Here is a 22,551-nt window from a genome sequence, read left to right as displayed (position 1 = left end):
TTTTGAATGGATAGGGATAAGACTGGAGTCATTGGAGGAAAGGATACACTAGTAACCTTACAGCGCCACTATTCTGTGTTCATTGTTGGGGCCTAAAAGGTTGTAAGTTGGATTGTGGCCACTGGTAGAATATATGTAAAAAAGAAGATCCCATGAAGCAAAGTTGGAGTTATCCTTCCTGATTTTACTTGACTATATGAAAGCTTTAGGGATTGCTTCAAGTAATTTGATGACCTGACTCTGGGAAGATTTAACATCTTTTTTTGATGTGGCAAATATCATTCCTTGCTCATATCTCTATCCTGTGACAATGACCTGTTGGGATATTATACCAATAAAGTAACATCCTCATGTAAAATTTTATCTACCCTCAGAATCACAATGGCCTTACACTCCCTGGAAATCTCTGCGTTTTACAATGCTACCATGTGGGTTGGAGAAAGCAAGCCAAAAGGTTCCATGTAGCTGACCAGACTCAGGAAGAGCCTCGATGGGAGGCTGAAATGATATTTTTATCCCTTTGCATCAACATGTGCTTCATAGCATGGTGTCCACTAAACTCAGAAGGATGGCTGTGTTTTAGTGATGTGCAGCTGAAATTAGATAACATGAGCTGGATGTAGCAGCTAGATGGTTAAATAGTTAGAGTGCTGCACCTGGAGTGCAGAAGAGTTCAAATCCAGCCTCAGGAGACTTTCTGGTTGTATGGGAAAGTCACTCAGACTCTGTTTGCATAGGAGACAGCTAGTTAACTCAGTGGATAGAATGATGGACTTGAACAATAAGACTACACGATGATCAATTCTGATGGACGTGGCTCTCCTCAACAATGAGATGATTCAAACCAGTTCCACTTATTCAGTGAATGAAGAAAGCCATTTACACCCAGAGAGAGGACCATGGGAACTGAGTGTGGACCACAACAGCATTCTCATTCTTTGTTGTTGTTTGCTTGCATTTTGGTTTCTTTCTCAGTTTTGTTTTTTTTTTTCCTTCTTGATTTGATTTTTCTTTTCAACTATGCATACATATATTGGATTTAACATATTTAACATGTAGTAGAAAAATTGACATTTAGGGCAGGGGTAGAGGAAGGAGAGGAAATTTTGAAACAGAAGGTTTTGCAAGGGTCAGTGTTGAAAAATTGCACATGCAGATGTTTTGTAAATAAAAAGCTTTATTTTTTAAAAGAATGCTGGGCCTGGAGTCAGGAAACCCTGAATTTAAGTCCAGTGTTAGACACTCATTAGCTGTGTGGCTTAATGAAGTCACACCTTCTGTTTGCCTTAATTCACTGGAGAAGAAAATGGCAGTGCACTTGAGTATCTTTGCTTCTCCGAAACAAAACAAAACAAAACACCATGGACAGTATGGTTCACAGGGTCCAAAGAGTTGAACATGACTGAATGACTAAGCAAGAACATGACTTGGTATTGGCCCTATTCAGATATTTAAAAGAAGTACTGAGGTAGTTAGACCAGAGCATGTCACCTTCTTCAGTGTTACTGATGATTTCAAAGACTATCTGGAATATTTAGAGAAGAAAGAAAATAATTATTAAATATAAATATTAAATATAAAGTTTTAGAAAATGAAATTCTTTAAGGAAAGGCTAAAGGAATTGGATTTCCTTAATCTACAAAGGAAGCAGCCTGCTACAATTCTAAGAATAATGAATTTAGAATCTATAAAACCAGGTTGTCTGCCTTTGCTATTTCTTACCTGTTTTACTTTGAACAATGTATTTCATTTTTCTGAGTCCTAGTTTTCTCATTTACAAAATGGGTACATAAGACTTTTATTACTTATCTCAGTGGAGCAGTTGTGAAGAAAAATGCTTCATTCAATCCCCATATGTTACTTAAACACCATCTCTTACTATGATTAAACTTTTGTTGCATCCCTACCCGAGATTGTAGAAGGAGTGGTACAAAGGCTCTGAGATCACAACATCTGCTCCTAAAGAATCTACACATGTTACAGAGGCACACTAAGACAAATGGTGGAAACCAGCATTTTTCCCCAAGAAGTAATGGAGACAGGGGGTCTCTAATTTACAGGAAATTTCAGGAATCAACTAGCCTAACTCAATCTTGATGAACAACCCCTTCTATAAACAGGTCCCATGTTAATCATTCAGCCTTTCCTGAAAGTCTTATGATGATGGGAAAGTGAGTACTTTTCAAGTAAAAGTCGATTTTTGTTTTTTCTTTTTCTTTTGTTCATAACATCATTACAATTTTTCTCTTTCATCTACTAACCCTAGTTCAGTCCCCTCAAATAAAAAAAAAAGCTTTTTATTTACAAAACATCTGCATGTGCAATTTTTCAACATTGACCCTTGCAAAACCTTCTGTTTCAAAATTTTCTCTCCTTCCTCCAGCCCCTGCCCTAAATATCAGTTTTTCTACTACATGTTAAATATGTTAAATCTAATATATGTATGCATAGTTGAAAAGAAAAATCAGATCAAGAAGTAAAAAAAAAACTAAGAAAGAAAAGTCTAACATCTTTTTCATGCAGCCACGCTTCTAATACTTAAACAAAAGCATTCTCTGTCTGTCTCTGTCTCTGTCTGTCTTTGTCTCTCTGTCTCTCTCTCTCTCTTTCACACCCTCCTTCCCCACCACATACATCTTCTCTTCCCCAGCTCCTTCTATTGACCCTTACATGTACCAATGACATCATTTTTCTCTTGATGAAATAGACTGTACAGTTATCTTAAGAGAATGGTGTAATCCATACCTTATATGAAATCATACCTTATATACACTCAGAACCACACAATATATTGCTCTGTAACAATAAAATGTTAGCAAGGCTTTCCTGCTAAAAATGGATTCTCTATTTCTGCTGAAGACTCAGAATTCCAGATGCTGCACTCAACAGGAGGCTGAAATGATTTTTTTGTTCCTTGGGCTCATTACATTTTTTCTCCTTTTAAAATCTCATTATTCTGTTCTCCAACACATAGAAGTGTCAGAATCCCCGTAGGGGCAATCTCACTTTCTCCCCAGGCAATGAATTTCTCAAAGCCATCTTGGGTCTGGATGGGTTTCCTCAGATTTTAATTGTTGTTACCCTGTACACTCTCCATAGATGACACCAAAATCACCTCTCCCTTCCTCCCCCCAAAGTGTGGGGAAATAAATGAATCTGTCTGACAGTTTTTCTCACAGATCCTGAGGTAAAAATGGACATCTTTACAGAAGAATGGAATCTTGATCCCCCCCATCCTTGGTTCATTTGAGGATCTACTTTACAATATTTCTGAAGGAGGAAGACTGTTCACAGCATCACAGAACATCAAAGCTGGAAGGGACTTTAAAGGCCAGTTAACATGCCTTGCCCCTTACCAGTGATATCCTTAATATTTCCAACATGAGGGGGGAAATCATCACATCACAAGACTGAGCTATCCCACTTTGGAATAGCTCAAATTAGTTCAAATTTTCATTTTCTTTTGTTTCTATTTCCCTCTTTAGCTCTCATCACCTTTTCTTAGTTCTGCCCTCTTGGGGCCAAACAGAACAAGCTGAATCCCACATTGAAGTGACAGATCTTGAAATACTTAAAGAAAGCTTTTGTGTCCCTCCTTTGTCTAATTTTCCCCAAAAAACTATTTCCAGAGCTTTCCCCTTTTCCTCATATGTCACAGACCTGTTACAATCTACCAATGGCCTTCCAAAACGGTGGTATTCAGAATAGAACACTATCCTCCAATTATAGTACAGCCATAATAGAACACATCAAATCTGTGTCTCTGACATCATGCCTGTCTTAATGCTGGAAAAGTTCACATTAGTTTGATTCTGTTCTAAAAGATGTAGAAAGAGGAAGAAGAGAAAGAGGAGGAAGGAGTTGGGGGTTAAAGGAAGAGAAATAATAAGAACTTATACAGATTTTTATACATATTACTTCCCTTGCTTCTCACTACTGATCTATGAGATTATTACTAGTATACTCTCCATTTTACAGATGAAGAGACTGAACTTGAAACATTCTGATTTTCATAATATAATTAATGAGGATCTGCAGCAGAATTTGAACTTCAGCTTTCCTCACTCAGACTCCTGGAGTTTAACCATTGTATCACTGAGTAGCCAATAACAATGTTGACATTTTGAACTTGTCCACCAGATTTTCACCCCCAGGAAAATAAATATCTAAGTGTGTGTCTTCTAATTGTATTTGTTTTATTTTCACATTTTGTTTCCATATGGGATTGGTTTTAATGTTGATGTGATTATTCTTTCAATAATCCCATTGACATCCTCCCCTAGGGAGGCTGTGGACGGAACAGTGGGTCTAGAATCAGGAAGATTTCAGTTCACATATGGTCTTGGATATTTTCTGGCTGTATGACTCTGGGGAAGTCACTTAACCCCCATCCATTCCCATTTCCTCATTTGTGAAATGGGCAATAATATTATCACCTATCTCCCCAAATTATTGAAGATCAAATGAGATAATATTTGTGAAATTCTTTGCAATGCAAATGATGTCTATGATCATCAATGATATCAATATTATTTTTACTCCCATCAGAGTTCTTCAACTGAAGTCCTACAATACTTTCCCATTATATGAATCACCCCCAAGTTCTTGAATGTCATATTTATGAAACGAAAGCTCCAGCTATTGTAGTTTTTAGTGGTGGGGAGTTATTTTCATTTGTGTCCAACTCTTCATGATCCCTTTTGGGGTTTTCTTGGCAGAGATTCTGGCTGCTTCTCCAACTCACTTTAAAATGGCAGAGATGATGGATGCCTCTCCAGTTCATTTTAAAAATGAGAAAATTGAGGCAAAACAGAGTTAAATGAGTTCTTCAGGGTCATACTGCTAATAAGTATATGAGGTCTTCATAGAGATGAGTCTTCTTGATTTCATGCTCAGGGCTCTATCTATAGTGTCACCTATATTCTCTGGTAACATATCAATGTGTTACCTCCTATGATAAACTCAGAGCTAGGTGGACTTTCTATATTCTGAGAACTGGTCTACTTAAGAATATTGTGACTCACCATCAGCTTAACCATAGAATGTGAAAGTGTGGCAGACTATAGATGCCTTAGATGTCCTATCATTCTTCAGGGGAGATGACTTAAAGTATAACTGGGAAAAAAGATGATCAACAGCATTCCAGCCCAGGTGAAGGAATCCTCTATTTTTGTACTTATATAGGTTAAATCTAAATTCTGTTTTTCACATTCTGAGCCCTATCAATGACTTCCTTTGTACAATAAACATATTACTATAGGAATAAAGTGTCAGAAGATGGGGATCAAATGAACAATATAACAAAAAAGAGAAATTACCATTTTTGAGGTACAAATGCATTGTAGGTATTGCTCTTGCTTGGTCTAACCATGGTGGAATATAATTTTCAATTATTTGAGAAAACTCATCCTTTGAACTAGAGGATCCATAACTATTCCTGAAATCCAAGTTAGTCAAAGGCAGAAAGGTTCCATCTATAACAAAATGTTCCTAAAAGCATTTTTGGGTGGTGAATACTGGAAACAAAGCAATTGCTTATCATTTAGGAATACATTGTAGATTTGTGAATGTCACAGAATAATATGGCTGAGAAACAAAACACATGAGGAACTTAGAGAAGATGGCAGAGACTGGTACTGAAATAAGCAGAAACTAGAGAATAGCATGCTTAAAAGCTGTAATCATTTAAATGAAAACACCATCACTAAAAAGCTGGACATGGATTTACTGCAATGTTCAAATTTCCTCTAGAAGAACAGAGTGGCAAATAAAACTCTTCCAAATACTACCTCCAATAGTCTGTTCATCATTCCTATTCCCTTTCTAAGGACTCTGAATTTGGACTCTGAACTTCAAATCACTCTGGACTCTGATTGATGAGTTTTCATCTTATTCTCTCAAAAACCAGATACCCATATCACTTCCTGCCCACATAGTTGAACTCTGTCTCTACTTTAAAGTGTTGTATTCTCTCATTAGAATAGAAGTTCTTTTTTATTTTATTTTTTAAATTATTATAGCTTTTTATTGGCAGAACATACAGATAGGTAATTTTTCAACACTGACCCTTGCAAACACTTCTGTTTCAACTTTTTCCTTCCTTTCCTCTACCCCCTTCCCTAGATGGCAGGCAGTCCCATATATGTTAATCATGTTAAAGTATATCTCAAATACAATATATGTGTACATGTTTATACAGTTCTCTTGTTGCACAAGACAAATCAGATTTAGAAAGGTAAAATTAATCTGGGAAGAAAAACAAAAATGCAAGCAGTCCACAGTCATTCCCCAGTAATCTTTCGCTGAGTATAGCTGGTTCTGTTCATCACTGATCAATTGGAACTGAATTGGATTCTCATTGCCAAAGATGGCCACTTCCATTAGAATTGATACTCATATAGTATTATTGTTGAAGTGTATAATGATCTCCTGGTTCTGCTCATTTCACTTAGCATCAGTTCAAGTAAGTCTCTCCAAGCCTCTTTGTATTCATTTCTGCTGTTCATTTCTAACAGAACAATAATATAGAATAGAAGTTCTTTAAGGCCAAAGACTACCTTTCTTGTTTTCATTTGAATCCTCAGGCTTATCAACATTGTCTGGTGCAAAGTAAATGTTTCATAATATTCTACCTATTCATTTATCCATCTAACCATCCATCTGTCTGTCTGAATATCTATCTATCTAATGTGTGTCTAGCTATCCTCCTTCCTCTTGGTAGAAAAATAGGGAACTACAGACAAAGATGTTGCATATTTCATCAGATAGAGTTGTTTTGCTGTGTTTCAAGAGAAGATTCAGGGGTGGTTGTCATATGAGATATACTAGTATAAAAACAAAAGATATCAGTGTTATAAAAAATATGCATGAGATGGAGAAATTGTTCAATAATATTTCTACATGCTCCCCTCATTTCCCACTTCTCTCAAGCTGACCCCTCCCCTGAAAAGATGTTCATAATATGCAACAATGAAGTAACTGACAGCAAGTGATGAATATTGGGAAAATATCACCATGAGGAAGTAAAGGTCAACACAAACTGAGCTCAAGATAGAATTGTGGGAGCTGAAGCTCAGCATTTCTTTGCCTCTGTAGATTCACAGCTCCTGAGAAAGCTGTATTTAGGTGCCCAAATGCTTAATGGCACTGTCAGTGTGACTTAATAAACTCCAAAGGCTCTACACCTGTGTTCCAGTGCTTATGGGGAAATTGCATGAGTGCTCATGCTCTCACCTAATAGCTGTGAGCATCAGGCAATCCTCACTTAAGGCAATTCAGTATAGGAAAATCTAATTTACAAACCAGTTATAGGAAGACAGGGATCACCTGTCTTTTAAAAGGGTGTACCAATTTAGCTAGAAGCAATATGCATTGTAAATAGCATGCTGGACTTGAGGTCCAGAATTCCTGAGCTCAGATCTGATACTTTCTAGCTTTGTGACCATGGAGAAGTCATTTCATCATTATCGTGACTCAATTTCTTCATCTGTAAAGTGAGGATAACTATATATATATATATGTATATATATATAACCCACCTTATAGGATTCTTGTGAGACTCAAATAAGGCAATATACATAAAAGTATTTTAAAATATTAAAGACCTTTGCAAATGCTAGTTACTATATAGTAACTAAAAAAAAAAAAACCTGAAAAAGATTTGCCATTGATCCAATGCCCAGGAAGGCCAGAGAGCCTGCAAAATATCCCAGTTATATGTGATAATCCTTATTTCCAGAAAGAAAAAGGTGTTCTTAGAGATAAATATCTACTCAAACCCCTTCATTTTCCATATTGGAAACTGAGCTATGAAGAGGAGAATAAATTTGCCAGGGTCGAGATTTAAACACTGGTCCTTTGAATCCAAATTTCATGTTCATTCTATACATCAATGATTTTCCTTATGATTGTTTGTCCAGAGAGTGGGGGAGAGTGGTGGATTATTATAAGACACCCATCTCATTAAATGATTCCACAGAAGAATAAACAAACAACTTTTATGACTGAATAAATGTCTCACTTGTCAAATATATGTAAATGTTGGTGGGATTAATGAAAAATAAAATTACTCAAGACTATTACTGAATACATTCTGACTTTCTGCCATCATATATTTTCTCAGGCCGTGGAAATAGACAATTACCTTCCACCATTTTTTTCACTAGTTGTTAACACCCTTCCTTTTCTGTATTATTTGGCATTTACTTTGTATATATATCTCATGTCCATTATCATGAAATCAGTTTCATCCTTGACTCCCCACTTTCACTTCCTCCACATGCTTACACAACTTCTCATTTTCATCTCTATGACATCTGCCTCCTTTCCCAGTCAGCCTGAGGCATCCATCAGAGTTTCATCACTTTCATCTGGCCTCCTATAGGAACAACAACATCACTCTCTCTGCCTCAAGTCTTCCTGACTTAGACTTTGAAATGAGCTTACTCTCTTTCCTTGTCAGAAAGAAGCTCATTCAACTACTATCAGGCATAAGCAAGTTCTGTAACTATCTTGTTTGTATAGAGTGATGTAAAAATGGAACTTTTTTTTTCATTACTAAAGCTTTTTATTTTCAAAACATGTGCACGAATAATTTTTCAACATTGATCCTTGCATAGGCTTGTGTTCCAATCCCACCTTCCCTCACCCCCTCCCCTAAATAGCTAGTAATCCAATATATCTTAAACATGTTAAAGTGTATGCTAAATCCAATATATGTAAACATGTTTGTACAATTATTTTGCTGCGCAAGAAAAATCAGATCAAAAAGGAAAGAAAACGAATAAGAAAATAAAATGCAAATGAACAACACAAAAGGAGTGAGAATGCTATGTTATGATCCACACTCAGCTCCCACGGTCCTTGCCATCCTCCTCTGAGATTATGTTTCCCCTATAAATCTCACATGGCCTATACCATCCATCTTTGATAAATCTTTTTTAGGTTAGTCTACCACAGCATCTTGCCTCATAGTGTCTTTCCCCTCATCCCCCATCATGCTTTATGGTGTCTTTTTTCTTGTTATAGCTAACTCTGGTTGGTCTGTTAGACTCCTCTATGGATTTAACTTTCCAGTTACTGGCATATTCGGCCCTCATGCATATTACTTTCATGGATTCTTCCAAACTCCTTTCTTTGGTAACCCTATTGCTCTCCCAAATCTGGTGTACCACTTCTTCTCATAAATAAAAATAAAAATACAATTTTTGGCAAAGGAGAAAGGCCAGTGTGAATCGTCACATAAATGAACCCCAACATTTGTTGGCAATTGCTCACCTGAATCTCATTATTTGGCGCTTACACTCAATCTTATTTTCCCCACTCTCCAATTCAACCTCCATATAGGCGCTAGAAACATTCCCTAAAGTTTGGGATTGACTATGTTACTCCTCTTCTTGTTTGCCTTCATGGAAAATGTAATTCAATAAAATCAAACAATCCAATCCAATTTTACTTTTCCCATAAATGGCGCACATAATAGCTATGCTTTTTCACTAGCTTCCCACTGTGGCTGGAATATATTCCCTGTTCATCTCACCTCTCAGAATACCTCATGTCCTTTATAATTACATAAAGTCTTTTCTCATCTTCTTGGGATATCGATGCTCTTTTTCCCCTATTTTAATAATAATAATAATTACAACAATAATCACAAGCACTTATAAAGCACTTTAAGATTAACAAAACACTTTATAAATATTATCTCATTTTATCCTTGCACCAATTTTAGAGATAGGTGCTACTGTTTTTCTGTGATGAATGAAAAGTCTGAGAGACATAATTTCTGGGTAATTAGTTATCAATTTATGAATTATGGCTAGCAAATAATCAATAAAATAAAGTCAGATCCTCTCCAAAGCGAAAGACAAAAATCTTGTAAGTCCCTGAGTGCTTAAATACCCTTGAAAAAGGATTGTCTCTGACACAAGAAATCATCTCTGATTAGTCAATAAGTAATGAGAATTATATTGTAATGAAAGAAAGACATATTCCATTGAAATGCTGGGAGACTGCACTCTGTTCACCTCAGTCTTGGATAAAAGACTCATCTCTATTCATATTACCCCTGCCTGGGACAATCTAGATAAAGGAATATTATTTCTACCCAGAACATGTATGTAGTTGAACAGAGTTGAAATTCCCCTAGATTAGATTTTCTTTACTCTGTAATCAGAAATAAGCTTTCCTCTTGGAAGAGATTGGAAATCCCAGGAATCCCCAATACTAGTAATTGATACTAATAATCATTTATCTCAATTCCCATATGAATGAGAAGATAAACAAATAAACAAGCAAAACACCTAAGGGATATAGATGGACAAGCATCTGCCTAGAGTCACATGACTACTAAGTGTCTGAGGGTAGATTTCTTCGGGTCTCTTTGATTCCATTTCCAAGGATCTATCCATTGTTCCACCTAAATTGCTTCCTTTTGTGAATAATTAATCTATTAGCCCATAGAAGTACTTAGGTAGCACAATGGATACAACTGAAATTAGGAAGATCTGAGTTCTATTTCAGACTTAGGCACTTACTGTGCGATCTTGTACAAGTAACTTAATCTCGATTTTTCCATTGTAAAATGATGATAATAAAAACACTTACCTGGAGTGAGGATCAAATGAAATAATATTTGCAAATGCTTAGCACAGTGCCTGGCACAAAGTAGATGTTATATGCATGCTCATTCCCTTCCCCCTCTTCATATAAATACCTTGGGGCTCAATTTCCTACTTAATAGCATTAGTAAATCATGTCCCAAGAGATAGGGAGCCTCTTGAGCCCTATAGTCAAGGGCTACTACCCACAGGAGAGCTCTAGTGGTACGTGGGAGAGGGTGGTATGATGGAGGTACAGGATTCTTTTCATGACATCTGATTGAGGCTCCATTTTAATATTCTCTCTGACATGGTGATGGCCAAAGATTCTTGCCTCAACATCATTTAACCAATGTATTCTGTCATTATCATTGATGAGCTATAAATATAAATTAGCTTTTATAAAACTATTTACTGAGAAACTATATTAAGAACAGAAGCATAAAATATCGCTCACTCTAAATTGGGCTATATAATTCCCTCGATGACTTTGATCCATGAGCAAAGTGAGGTGAAAATGCCTGCTATGAACATTTTTCCCATCATGTTTATTTCTGAACATGGCATAGCTATTGGACAAATTGCCTCCTTGCTTCTACTTACATGTAAGTACTGAACAAGTCTGAGATGATCCACTACCAGGCCAGTGACTCCCTTGGGGGAGTCACTTCTTGGGGTTGTATTCTTCACCTGTTTTAGCTACTGAAAAATCCATTCTATGAATTTTAGTTCTTAGATTTCTGGTGTATCTTCCAATAATTCCAAGCACACAAAGTTGTAGTTTAGACAATTTCATCTCCAACATCCAATAACCTAAGGACCCAAAAAAGAAGCCCAACAAGGAAAATGAACCTTTGTTCATTTGCCTCTGTAGTAAAGAATCCCTTTGCATCCAAACAAGGTGTGTGTGTGTGTGTGTGTGGCGGGGGGAGGATGAAGCTTACATGGAAGCTTACAGCCCGTCTTCTATTAAAATCAGGAAAGAGAGAACAATTCTCTGGTTACTAATTTTGCATGCACATTCAGTACCAGTTCATGTATCAATTAAAAGACTTTTATTCACCACATTTTCATCAGACAGGAAATAGTCACACAATATCTGGTCATTTTCTGTGTATGAGAGAGGATACTACATTCTACATGATTGCACATTTACAGAAGCAACTTCCCCAAGGTTTCACCTAGTAAAAAACTAGAAAAACACTGAAAATTCCTCAGTTTGGAATACAATTTGGTCACTCCCCTAATTATATTTCTAAATATTCATTTCATCTTCATTGATAGAATGTGAGCTTCTAGTAGACCATTTCTGTCTATATATTCTACAGAAAGAGAATTTGAAGGGAATCAGCATTTTTATAGCACCTACTATGTGCCTGGCACTGGGCTAAGTGCTTTATAAATATCATCTCATTTGATTCTCACAATATTTCTGGGTAGTAGGTGCTATTTTTGTCTCCATAATACAGCTGAGGAAACTGAGGCAAATGGAAGTTAAGTGACTTGTCCAGAATCACATATCAGGTAAGATTACAAAGCTGAATTTGAATTTATCTCCCTAACTCCAGGCCTGTGTTCTATCCATTGCACCACCTCACTGCCTAACACTTCACAAAGTGCCTGGATGATAGGATGTTTTTAACTGTTTATTGAATGATTGATGTGTTTATATTATTCCCTTTGAGCTTACATTAAGTAAGATGTAAGGCCTGTAAGGGAACAAACATTTCATTTTTATCTTTGTGTCCCCAATGCTTTGTGCAATACCTTCTAGTAGGGATATCATTATGATGGATGAGTGAATGAATTCTGGGGAGTGCCCAGGCAAAAGGGAGGAGACCATGCTAAAGAAGGGAGAGAGCCACTGCTTTCCATCATACTCATGGTAATTATCCTATAAGGCAAGGAAATCAGCCTTGCCTCTGAAGGCTTGTAGCATTTTAAAAGTTGGGAATGAACTTGAGTGGTGCTCTATTCTGAACCTCTCATGTTTCCACTGAAGAAATGGAAGAAAACGTCTTTTGAATTGTCAAAAGTCTCAACAACAATGTCCCAGACTTCTCGGAATTAAGTGCTCACTCTCCCATTGCCATCTTCCTACACTAAGGAGGCCTGTATCCCAGGGCTCCACGATGCAAGGCTTACACTGAGCTTGTCTGTTTTGTCTCTCCCTCTGGGACTCTCTGTATCTTCCAAAGTGGCAAAGGCAGCAAACATTTCAGCTGCTAAATTAACTCTGACAAATGGATCTAAGAAGAAGTGCAAATGGAAGGGATGAAGTCATGGTAGCAGAAGCTTTCTAGGGATGATGCCCCAATCTCCTGCTTCTTTGTTTATGAGCTTTTTGCTGTTTCAAATTGTCTGAAGATGCATGAAGATGCTTTTCTATCTTTGTTCAGGTTGTTGTCTCTACTTAGAATGATGATTGAATAATTACTTGGAAGAAAAGAAGGAAGGAAGGAAGGAAGAAGGAAAGCAGGAAAGAAGGCAAGAAGGAATGAAGGAAGGAAGGAACAAAGGAAGGAACAGAAGAAGGAAGGAAGGGAAGAAGGAACAGATGAAGGAAGGAATGAAGAATAAGGAAGAAAGGAAGAAAAGAAGGGAGGGAGGAGAAGAAAAAGGGACAGGAGTAGGATAGGGAAAAAGGAGGGAGGGAAGGACAAAAGAAGAAAAGAGGGAGAGAAGAGAGGATTAGAGGAGAAACATGTGAAAAATAGACTTTCCTGTAGGACAACAAGTATCCAGTGGCTGGCCATGTGGTGGGAGAAGGAGCAATGTCAAATCTTCCCGGAAGATAGAGTGGAGTCACAGCAGGAAGAGTCTTAACTGTCAAACAGATGAGTTGTTCATTTATCTGAACAACAAGGAAGACCACCTGAATTTAGGAATGAGAAAAAAGCATTGTCAGAGCTATGTTTTAGGCAGATCAACTCTCTAGCTTTGTGCTAGATGCAGGAGTGAAGTGAGGTACAGATTACAATTTGGGGCCTTTTATAATGGTCCCACTAGGTGATGAAGGCCCAACTTAAGGTGGTTATTGTATGAGTGTAGAAGAGATAAATTAGACAATATGGGACAGCGAAAAGAGCAGACACTCTGAAGTCAAAAGATGTGAGTTCCAATCCTATCTTGCATAGTGTGTGGATTGCTAGAACAGAGTTAAAAAAAATCAGAGTCCAAATACTGTCTCAGACTCTTCCTAGTTAAGTGACCCTGACCAAGTCATTAACCTCTCTCTGCTTCAGTTTCCTTATTTGCAAAATGGGAATAATACCAACACCTACTTCTTCAGGGAGGTCTTAAGAATCAAGTGGAATAATAATTGTCAAGTACTTTGTGGACCTTAAAGCACTATATAAATATCAGCTATCTGCCCGACTATCTAAGAGCAGCTATATGGTGTTGTGAATGAAGCACTGGGTCTAAAGTCAGATAGAGCTGAATTCCAATCTGGTCTCAGACACTTATTAGCTGTGTGACCTTGATCAAGTCACTTAACCCTGTTTGCCTCAGTTTCCTCATTTGTACAATGAGCTGGAGAAGGGACCGGCAAATCATTCTAATATCTTTGCCAAGAAACCCCCAAATAGGGTCACAAGAGGTGAACAGACCTGAAATGACTAAAACAACAACAAAATCTGGTTATCTTTGTGAGCTCAGGAAAGTCCTCTGAGCACTCTTGGCCTCAGTTTCTCTTCTTTGAAATGAGAGGACAAATTGAACTCAGGCTCCTTCTAGTTCTAAATCTATGCCACTATGGATGTTTTAAGTTAGAGATATAAAATCAACAGGTCTTTACAACTGCTTGGATTTGGAGGGAGAAGGTGGGCAAAAGAGAAGGAATACTTCTAGACTACAAATCTGGATGACTAGAAGTGAAATAGTGACCACAATGGAGGTGAGAATAAAAAAAAAAATTTAAGGACCATCGAAGAAAGGACTCTTGTCCAAGGTCACAGATGGGGGAAGAGTGAGTGAAAGGCCCAGTATTCAAACCCAGATCCCATTCTTTCAATCATAATGCTCTAATAAAACAAAACTTCCATGGCTTCTATTCAATATGATTTCTTCAAGACCATTAACATCAGTGAATTGCCATAGTGTCCCATGACGGCTGATCTAAATCTTGGGGATGGGTGCTGTTTAATGTGATTCATTGGTTCTTGGAGAATCTTAGGAGAAAAACCAAAACCTGAATAGTCTTTATTGGTGGATAATTATTCCTTTAGCTATTGGCTAGTCACTTGAGGTTCTGGTTTCTAGCCCCAGATTATGGCCCAGGCAGGGGAGCCCAGCTGCTTCCACAGAAGGAGGCCTTCACCTTCTGGGAAAAGATTTTCTCTGAAGCCCATGGTCACCATGGTAATCATGACCTTAGTGCTCCACCATCAGCACTAGATAGTCCTTTAGATTCTGTTACTGTCCAATCCCCATTTCCTTCCTGATGATGCTTTCAAAGGATTAACCCACTTATTGAACTCTAAGGCAAGAGAAATAAATTTCTTTACCACCCGCTGTCACTGCTGGAGTCTGGCAGACACCAATTAGGGCAATCTGCCAAGTAAAAGCCCCACCAGGGACAAGCCCTAGTTTAAGGCCAAAGGGCAATCAATCATCTGGAAATAAAAGCTTCCCAACTTTATTCTATCACAGTGATTTTTTTCATTTCTTGTGGATATCTGCTATCTCATTAAAACCATTTTCTTGCTTAGGAAAGTTCCAATTTCCAAAATGGCAGAGGAAAAGGAGCCATGTCATATAGTAGCACTGGCTTTAGTATTGGAAAACCAGATTCAAGTTCATCTTTTGCTACTCTTTCATCCTTTGTTTGGATCCAGTGGCCCATGAACATTCACCTCAAGCTCTCTATCAGGTCTTAACAGCACCTTTCTTTTAATCCTGGTGTGTGTCTGTGTGTGTGTGTGTGTGTGTGTGTGTTTTAATTAATGGAAATTTATATTGTCTCCTTCCAATCTCCCAGTCCATACATATTTCAACAAATGGAGTTACTTATAGATCCTCCAGCAGGGCATCAACATACCTGTTTTCCCACAATCCCTCCGATATTTGTTATTTTCCTTTTTTGTTGTCTTTGCCAATCAAATGAATGTGAGGTGAAAGTTCAGAACTAATTTAATTTCCGTTTCCTTAGTTATTAGTTATTTTGGAGCATTTTTTAAAAAAGGTTGATTATAGACAGACTGGGTTTCTTCCTGTAGGGGATAAACTAAATGAAGACCCTCTCATAAGGATGTGGCTTCTACTTATGCCTTAATTATGACTTGAAACTTTGAAATAACAAGATGAATTATAGTAAAAAGCTAAAAAAAATCGAACAAGGTGTTTAATTGTCTTGAATGAACATTCCCCTCCTGTTTCCCCCAACTCTTAATTAGCATTTAGGTACTTCTTTTAAAGGCAATTTATTCTTTTGTATCTGCGATAGATTTCACATTTAGAATGTAAGCCCAGACTCTCCAATATAATGGAAGAAAAGGCATGAGGGAGCTTCTGCCTTCGGGGATCTATTTAATTTGTGTTTTGCAATTTATACTTTGCACTTTTTAAACTAAAACCCTGTTGGTTGGGAGATGCCCTTTCACAGAACATAGTAATAAGTCCCTTTTTGTTTTTTCTTACTCTGAGAGTCTCTGATTTTAATTTGGGTTCACTGTCTCACACATTTCCTTGAAGATTGCCTGCTCATAACATTAGATCATTTCAAGGGCTGGCTTTTATTTTTTTTATAAATTTTAATCATTTCTTTATATATTTTAGAAATAAGAGCTTTATAAGAGAAAATGGTTGCAAAGATTTTCCCAGTCATTTCCCCCCTTTTAATCTTGGTTCAATTAGTTTCATCATCATCATCATCAATATTTTATGTCTTTTTATTGCTCTCTGCATTTAGCAGCTGGAATGGCAGAAGTTGACTGCCCAACTCAAGACTTTTACCAGGCTTGACAAGAAAGCATGAAACTACATATGATCTTATACATGCTTCCTTCTCTGCCTTTCCATATGTTTTCCTCACTTGACTTTTTTTGGCATGAAAGAGCCTTCAAAGTCAAAAAGCTAAGAAAACTTAAACGATTCTCAGTAATTTGTGTCCTACTACATTGTAGACATATCTGTCTCACCAGCTCTTCTGAGGGCAATAATTGATGGAGTCACTTTCATGTTTCACTTGAAAATTGTTATTTATGTATGAAAAGTGTCCCTTAAATGAAAAAAGGCAGCCATCATCTTGGCACATGGAGACTTAGATGATCCCTCTAGACTTGAGTCACATTGTAGATCATCCTATAGTATCACAGCATCTGTCTTGAGTTAATACCCATTCATTGACTACTTTTATCCTGACCTACTGTTTACTTAGAAAGAAACCATATATTCATTTAAACCTAAACTTCATAGTTTATAGTTTTATTGCAAAAAAAATAACAAAATAAAATTCATAACAAAATAAAAAAAAAGAATTCAATATGTGTCATTTTAATAACATCCTGATAATTATTTATAGATTTTCCCTTCCCTGATGTCAGTCTTTTCAGGTCAGGTTCATTTGCCTCTCTTTTCTGGGAAGATCTGGATCTTATAATTAACCCACCATTTACCAGGAGAGGAGGAAAGAAACCCAGCTGGTGGACACTCACACAGAATTTGAAATAAGTTACAGGAGATTTGAATTGCAGTTGTTTATATATACAGGATAGCAAGATCTGACTTATGGCTTCTGAGTCTTAGAAATGTCACAGTGGATAATTCTGACTTGTACATTTATCCATCTCTGCAATCCCAGCACTGGGGAAAAAAAAAACTCTTCTTCAAACCTAATGCAGTGGTTATTAGCCTGTAGTCTGTGAACTTTAAAAACGAGACAGAAAGACAGACAGACAGACAGATAGATAGATAGATAGATAGATAGATAGATAGATAGATAAGGAGATAGGTAGGTAGTGGGTAGGTAGGTAGATAGGTGATAAATAAACTGAATTTCAATATTTTGGTTTCCTTTGTAATTCTACAAGTTTCATTTTATGTCCTTAAAGAGCATTAGTCACTGAAAGCTTAAGGTCTTAAAGACCTTAAGTTAAAAAGGCCAAGATCTCTCACTGCATCCTGGGTCATCTCTAATTGTTCTTTTCTATATTTGCCACTGGACCCAGATGACTCTGGAGGAGAGAGTGAGTTTGATGACCTTGCACAGTCCTCCTTCACTTAGATCCATTTCATTAGCATGTCAGGGCATCATCTCCTTGATCTCATGGTTCTCTTTAAGAAAAAAAGGCCAAGAGGCAGCTAGCTGGGGCAGTGGATAGAGCAGCAGCCCTGAAGTCAGGAGGACATGAATTCAAATCTGATCTCAGACACTTAACATTTCCCACCTGTGTGATCCTGGGCAAGTCACTTAACTCTAATTGCCCCAGAAAATAGATAGATAGATAGATAGATAGATAGATAGATAGATAGATAGATAGATAGAATGAAAGACAAACAGCCAGAAGAACAACAAATCTAAGAAGGATTACAGAAGTTTCCCCAGATGTCCAGAGAATATTATGTCACAGGAAAGGTTAAGTCTTACATTTATGGATTATCACCTGATCCCACAAATCGAATATCAACTAACCAAAGAACACAGATGTGGTTGTGTTGTATCTCTGGCCACCAATTGTTCTCCATCATCTTTGACAGATATCATATTTTCTTCTTTATATCTTGCTTGCCAATTAAAACAATCCAGACCAGAGTGTCATTCATGATACCTGGAAAGTACCAGCAGATGCATTCCCTTTTCAGGAAGCTGAAATTTGTAAGTCATTTGACTTATGTTTAGTACATTAACTGCTGGGATCAATACTATAGATAGGCATAGCATTTCTATTTTACAGATGAGGAAACTGAGACATCAAACGAATAAGTATTTTGCTCACATTCATACAACTAAGGATTAGAGGTGGAAATTCATAAGGATCACAAACGTAGAGTTAGAGAGAACCTTGGAACACTTTTCAATTTACATATGAGGAAAACTGTGATTTGTAGAGGGATAATGTCTTGCCCAAGGTTACACACATGGTAGGTAGTTGAACCAGAATGTGAACTCAGATCCCCTGCCATTTCCTAAGTCCAGTATTCTTTCCATTTCATTTCAGCCAAGCATATTTACCTAGTAGTTTTCCACACAGAGATATGCTAAGCTTTCCTTGCTCTTGTGTGTGTCTGTGACTCTATCCCATCCTTAAATAATTTCATTCCTGTACCCTTTAGGAAAAGGGATAAAGTAGGTTTTGATATACCTGCAAATGCTGCAATAACTGCTGCATTCTCCTAGAGAAAACAAAAAAAAAGCATTCCTAATATAGCCATCCTGAGACTCTTAAACCACTAAAAATATCCTTCCATTGACCATCTCTTTCTGTTTATTTTTTCTATAGGCACAAGAGATGCAGAGATAACAAAAAAGGAGGCAGACACCCTTGGGAAAGGAAAGGAAGTTGAATCTAGTTGTCTCCTAAATACAATTTTAGTCATTTCCCCACTGCACTCCATTGTCCATTAATCTCTCATCGCATTCTGACATTTCCAATGTAATTAATCATTTGCTAATTTGGTAGTTTAGTTATTTGTCTTATCTGACTCTTCTTTTGCCCCATGACAAGCTCTCTGAGAAAAAAAAAAAAAAACAACAACTTGTTTTTCATCTCTGTATAATTTCAAAGTCTTTAACTATAAAGGTTTTTTTAAGTACTTCCCAGTTATAGAACATTATTGTAGGCACTGTTTGAGATGTACAGTTTTCATAATCCAAGGTTTCTGCTCTCATGAAGTTAGAAAGTGACTAAATCCTATTATTCTCTGATAGATTAAAAAAAAAGATAGGATACTTACATATTTGGCATCTTCAGGGAACTTAAAAGTAAGGTGACAAAGACATGACATTCAAAGAGATCTAGATTTGCTTTGCTCTTATCTATAATATAATAATATAATATAGTACACTTAGATATCATATAATACTATAACATGATATAATATAACATAATGTGATGGAATATATATGTATTACATACATTATGTAACATATATAGCACATCTATATGCAATGTAATGCAACATTATGTAATGCAATGAAATTAATATAATATGATGTGATATACTATAATGTAATATAATATAATGTAAAATAACATAGCATAAGATAACACACATAGCACAACATAATATGATGGAATGAATGTCATTTAATTTCGTTGAGTTCTGAAACTATGGTCTTATGACCCAACGTTCCCAGTGCTGGCACTTGATGCCCTGTGTTCTTTCCCTCTCCCGGGTTGATGTGTAAAATTTTATTCTAGACCACAGAAACATAGAATGTAGGAATAGGAAGTTACCTGCAAATAATTGAATCCAATTCTTTTGTTTTACAGTTAAGAAAACTAAAATCCAGACACAGGAAATGATTTGATAACCCAGTATCCGAGTCTGAAATGCCAATAGAATACATTTCATATTTTTCAAGGAAGACAGTAAAACTGGTTCCATCCTAATTACTAAATGGGATGGCTATGAATTTTAAGACAAGAATAATGTCTTGCTAGGAAAAGGAAGCTCTCTGCCCCTGCAGGATTGCTGCAGTCTGCATCAGTAATCAATTGTCTGCTGGGCAGTTCCACTATCTAATCATTTCTCTGTGTTTCTGGGTGTTGTTTCTGGAAATGGAAGGGAATGAAAGTCCAGTGTAGACCAGTCCCCTAATTGCACCAAAAATTTAGAGAAAGAAAATGGAATATGACTTAATTTTAAAGAATTAAAGCCATTTTGACAATTAAATTGTTTGCAATGAGATGAGCTATTTGGGAAGTGATAAGGGCTTATTTTCATGTGTTCCTTATGGAGTTGGGTAGTGAATTGGACCACAGGATGGTCTCAGTGGCTAAAAAAATTAGTCATCAGGATAGTGAAAAAAATCCAAGAACTTAATAGCAAAATTAAGAAATATTTGACACATTTAGACAGAGGATGAGAAGTAAATTTTCATTTCCCCTGGATTTACCACTGCTAAATTAGCTTTTCAGTTCTAGGACAAAGTAAATCCACAGCAGGTAATGTGCTGCAGTGTAAAAGGCTTGGGATCTGAAATGTGAACATGGGGGCTCCCAGTCTCCAATGCTCTGGATCCAGTCTCTGATTGCTTATCTGAAAAATGAAGATGACATACCTGGATTCCCTACCCTCAAAAGGACTCTGTGAAAAAATCATATTACATTTGTATAAAAAGCCGCATTTAAATCCTAAAAGATTACCTAAATTTAATGATTCTGTAGTGTAATCCCAGCTCTATTTACTACTTGTGAATTTAGACAAATCACTTAATTTTTCTGCGACTTATTTCCTCACCTGTAAAAACTGGAATAGATATGGTCCAAGGACTAGAGTCAAGTAAATCTGAATTCAAATTCAGACACAGACACTTAATAGCTGGGAAAATTATTTAACCTTTGTTTGCTTCAGTTGTCTCATTTGGAAAATGGAAATAAAAATAGCATTTACTTTTCAGGGTTATTGTGAGATTAAGATGAAACACTATTTATAAAATCCTTTGTTCTTCTTCAAGTATTTTGTAAATGCTGGCTATCTTTCATATTGTTATTATTATTATCATTACTTCATATATTTTTGGACAGAGTCAAAGTGGGAATTTGTTTTGCTATCTAGAATGATTACAATAGTGATCTTCTAAAATCTGTCATATCTCTAGGCTATAATCTCACAGCAAAACCCTAAAATCTAGTCAAATTCTATTCAGAGAATTACAGGAGTATGAGAGGTCATCTGGTTATTCCTTGATCTTTTTATCTATTTTCTTTTTCTAGAAATTTTAAGCAAGGAAGTGAGTTGCTAGATTTTTGACACATCTAACTACAAACTTGTAACCACATCTCTAACAACCTCCAGTTTACAAAGAAAGGAGACAAGAATGAATAATAGTGTCATAATGTGAAATTGTAAAGTCAGAAAGGGGAGGAGATTTGGGAGATTCATTATAACCTCAGTTTGAGACACATTTTGTTCCAAGCTGTGTCTACACAAGTGAATAATTGAACAAAAACAACAAGAAATAATCCTGAGATGGATCCCTATTCTGATATTAACCTTTTATATTCAATTTTGGGAACATATTATTGAACTGGTAAAAGTAACTTTTCTTTTGAGTTAATAAGTAAGTTTTAGAATCTAAGCTCGTCTTCTGTCAATGTTGATTCATTGAACGCATCCTCAGTACAACTTCAGCAGTAAAGGGACATAGGGATTTTGTGTACTTTATTTCCTTTTTACTTGATTTCAATCTTCCTAGCTAGTTCTCTCTTCTTTGACAGTTTTTGTTCAATTTTATATATTACAAATATTTTTATAATGACATGTATTAAAATAGTATTCTTAGGTTCTTGTGGCTCAATGTTACGTCTATGTGATTGTGAGCAACTTGTCCTGATTCCAATAGAACATATTGGTTTCAAATCCAGGATATTGAAGTTCTGTATTTATATTGTAAAAGAAGCAGCATGACGGTGGATAGAAAACTGATTTCAGAACAAGGAAAATCTGCCTTCAAGTTCTATTTCTACCATAAGCTCACTGTTTAACTCTAAGAGAGCCATTTAACCCTATGCTCTAAGCACATTTCTAAGATTCTGTTGCAGATAGATTGCTGATTAAACATGAAGAGGGAACTTTCTCATCAAAGTGTCTGCTATAAGGAAATCCCAGTTCTAGTTACTATCTATAATTACAATATGTTTTGTAGTCTGATGAAACCTAGAAAGTTTTTGCTATATAATTATAAACAATGGGTCTATCTTATTGAGTATTCAGTAGGTGCTAAATATTTGCTTTGATCACAGTATCCAGACTGCTATAGACAAATGCTACTATTATTTCTCATGAG

This window comes from Antechinus flavipes, chromosome 2, assembly GCF_016432865.1.
Source record: "Antechinus flavipes isolate AdamAnt ecotype Samford, QLD, Australia chromosome 2, AdamAnt_v2, whole genome shotgun sequence".
Taxonomy (NCBI): Eukaryota; Metazoa; Chordata; class Mammalia; order Dasyuromorphia; family Dasyuridae; genus Antechinus; species Antechinus flavipes.
The sequence above is the reverse complement of the archived record's forward strand: the minus strand, read 5'-3'. Positions refer to the sequence as shown.